The sequence below is a fragment of the Aulonocara stuartgranti genome (genome assembly GCF_965226115.1).
Source record: "Aulonocara stuartgranti genome assembly, chromosome: 14".
Taxonomy (NCBI): Eukaryota; Metazoa; Chordata; class Actinopteri; order Cichliformes; family Cichlidae; genus Aulonocara; species Aulonocara stuartgranti.
Genome location: NC_138950.1, coordinates 38,911,406 through 38,915,346, shown reverse-complemented (window position 1 = coordinate 38,915,346; position 3,941 = coordinate 38,911,406).

The following is a 3,941-nucleotide window of genomic DNA, read 5'->3' as shown; positions in this document are numbered from 1 at the left end:
TGAATTTCTGGTTGATTGTTTGGTTTTGTTTAGCGCTAGCTTGATTTTATCAGTGAGCTTTGGCTTGTGTTCTTTCTCGTAAGCGAGAGAGGGATAGTTTTATGCTTGGACATGTCTGCAACAGGCCCTAGTTTGTGTTATTTTAGTAGTATTTTGTTGGTTATGTCTGTTTTCGTTTTTGTTACAGTGCACTGGAGAAAAAACATCTGAGAGGTGTGATCCACCGGTGGTGATATGTTGATATTTTGTGAGTTCATGATTTAACAATCAGCTCTTTAAACCAGGCCTGAAAGATTGAAATTTAAAGCGCTATAAAATATTATTACTGTAAACAGTTGCAAAGTGTGCTTCTCCATGATTGTAATTGGCTTGGGAGAAATTCACTTATAGGGAACACTGAGAAGTTCTGAGTCTAAAGGATTGCACCGAGTCAATCCGGCCCAAAAAACAACAAGGAATTGTTTTCCTTTAAAATGATGACGTCATCTTGCTGGTGATGGAGGCTCGAATAGGTTGCGCGGGAGACTCCATTATCAGCAACATCTGGTATGAATGTGTATGGAGGTATGCATGTGAATGGACTGTGATGGACTGACGACTAAAAGTTTTGACTGACTTGATACTGAGACAATGACTGCACCAACTTTAGGATTAGTAAATGCCAATAAACAATTCATAAACAATTCACCCAGCCGACAAGAGAAGGGTGGATGCTTCGCGTTGTTTTGTTTTGTTTTTTCAGGAGCAGGAGGATAAGAGAGACTGGAGGAGGAGACTGTAGCTTCACATAAGTATGAACTGCAGACTTAACACTGTGGTTGCTGATTTTGAGTTACCGATGTTTGCATTAAGAAAACTGTGCTATATTAGCTGTGTTTTGAGTAAGGTATCATGTTATATTATTGGGAATGCCAAATGCTACAGTGGAGAAGACTTTTGATACCACTCATGACTGGAATATGTTATTATTAACCATAGCAGGCCACTGTAAAAAGTCAATTAAATTTTATAGAGGAAAATCGCCAAAATTGAACAATACCTATGAATGACTGGCCACATTCAGAATAGAGATATGCAATAATAAACATTGGTCCACGTGATTTAGGTTCTCACTTGAAATAGTAAGTTATTAAATGTAGAATATAATCGACAGGGACATTTGATAGGATGTGGTACTGAAAAAGAACAAGAGCAAAGTAAATAAAGAAAATATTGTGTTTCGTTTGGATAAATTCAAATTAAAATGTACCATTACACTCAGAGGATCAATATGAAATAAAACATATGCAAAATTTGTAGGAAGTACATGACTGATAACTGTTCTGTCCTGAGTGTTTGTTTCCAGAGCACCCACTTGACCACACGAACAGTTTCTCGCCACCGAGGAGGGGTACTTGCAAAAAGAATAAAATAAAAATCTGAGTTTAACAAAACATTTTAAATGTAAATATCAAGCTTACCTTTCTTTTTCCATGAAATGTGCTTGTGGGCACGCCAGCCATTTTGAAAAGGTGGGCAAAACAATTGGCAAGGCCACACCCCCACACGTGTGATATAATTTTAAAGGTACTGTTGCCCTCTCTAAGAAACATCAGGACTTAGAGGAGTGGCAAGTAGAGTATGCGAGCTACAAGCAAAAACTAAAATGTGTACTACAGTGTGCAAAAATGAAATACTGGGTCATCAGGGGGACATGAGGGACATTTATAAAACTAAAAGTCCCACTAACCTTAAAGTGCACTTGAAAAGCTCACACAAGAAGGTTAACCTAGCTTACCTAGAAGACCTCATCAGGGGGAGCACACTCCCCCTCCTTGAAGAGCTCACCCACTCAACCCGCATCCCCAGAAAACAGCTAACCCCAGATAAGGCAGCGTGATGTATCCCGAGACAACAGGACTGGGACATCTAAATAAAGGTGTGAAACAATCGCCTTCAAAAGGTTATCAATTCACTTGAACCAAAATTAGGACCACTCGGTGCGGCAAGAGTTAATAGTTATTAGTCTCAACACCCAAGGATAACCAGAAGAGCATGACTGATATGATGGAACTGGGATTTTGTTACACTTAATTTTTGCAAAACACAAATAAAACTAAATTGAAACTAAGGATTTTCAGAAAATAAAAACTAAACTAGCAAAGAATTGGTAAAAACTAATTACAACTGGTAAAAATTGAAAATCTGGAGTCGAAACTAAATAAAAATAACAACTAATGGAAATGGCGAAAAGTTTAAAACCCTGGTGCAGAGATTGGCAAATCTGACCAGGAAACGTTATAAAATGGATTGTCAGGATAGTCAGCGTTAAAGCCACTTTTGACAGTCCATACTAGGATGGCATTGGACATCTTCGGGGCAGAAAAGGGTTGGTGTGACCAAGGTGTGGTTTGGCTTGTTGTATGTACATTTCAAAATGTTACAGCTCTGGATGGACCAGTTACCAGATATGATGACACTAACCTTCTCTTTTAAGTGTCTAGCTCCAATGAATTGACACATGGGAGTGTGTCAAAAAGGGGGAGTTGAGTCCGAACATCAAACAATGGTGTTATGAACATTTTATGACTTTATTTCTGTGTTTAATAATTTAGCTATGGTAAAACTTAAGCTTATAATGTGTTAGACTTAGAAATGGTTCATTAATTTTTGATTTATTTTACACACACATAGATTATGATTAGAATAGGTTCTGAACATAATATTTTAAACCAAATTTGAATCATTAGAAGAACAATGGATAACAATATTAGATTATCAAGGCTAGGGAGAGAGGTGTTTTGGTTTTCTGTCTCTTGCAGAGAAAGGAACAGACACCAGACGGGGACCCGGAGATGTGAGGACCCTTCACAGCAGGGACAGATGTAGGGACTGCCGAGACAGCAACTGGGGTCAAGTGTCATGACGTTTGGGCTCCTGGAGAACATGGATCCCACAAACACAGCAATAACCATGAAGGGGTTGGCGAAAACGAGGAACACCAGACCAACGAGGTTCAAGAGGCTCTTGGCAAAAAGGGGGACACGCCGGTGAACCCAAAACACACAGATCTTTGTTTGAAATCGGGGCAGAATAATCCCCAGAACTGTGCAATGACTAAAGGGTGGTCTAACCCCGGAGGTCGAAGAAAGAAGCTGAGAATCACCCAACTGGAAGACACTGGTAGCTGCAGCAATAAAAATAAAGGTTAAAAGCTCCTTAGACAGAGGTTCTAGTCTAAGTACATTTGAAAGGTATAAGGGGGCATTAAAATGGGAGTGGAAAACTGGAGCACCAAAATAAAGCTGTGGGAGAATTGGGGAGTGATGGGAGAGTCATCTGTAACTGCTGTTATGGTTGTAAATCTAACTTTGCTTGCATCTGAACTGCGTGAACACAGAGGTCATCCCACATATGGTCCACCCGTTAAAGGGGGACAGAGGGCCTCAGGATCAAGAAAACTTGGACCTTGCAACCCTGGAGTGCATGTTGTAAGTGATCTCTTTCAGAGATCAAAAGGGGGAATTATTAGATTATTCTGTTATTATATGTTACCTTATATATGTAATCAAAGTAGTTGAATTAGAATACTGCTGTAGATCACATTATACCCTTTAATATAGAGTGTGTGAGCTGTATGTAGTTTAGTTCTCATTATACTTTTGAGTTAACAGAACATATTCACATATTAGTTCATTAGATAAATGTGCATCACTCTGTATCCTTGATCTGCTGGGAATGTGTTACACTGTTTTCTTGACATGCTTAATTGTTGAATCATGAAGAGAAGGTTGTAAGCAGGAGACTCTGTGTCTAAAGACAGGGGAGATAGATAGACCACATTCCACACCCCCACCTTACAGAAAGCAGAGAAACAACTGCCGAGGTCATAACTTAGGCGCTGTAACAGAGAAAAAATGTGATGTTTTGGCTTTTACGACTAGCTGGGGGCCACTAGAGAC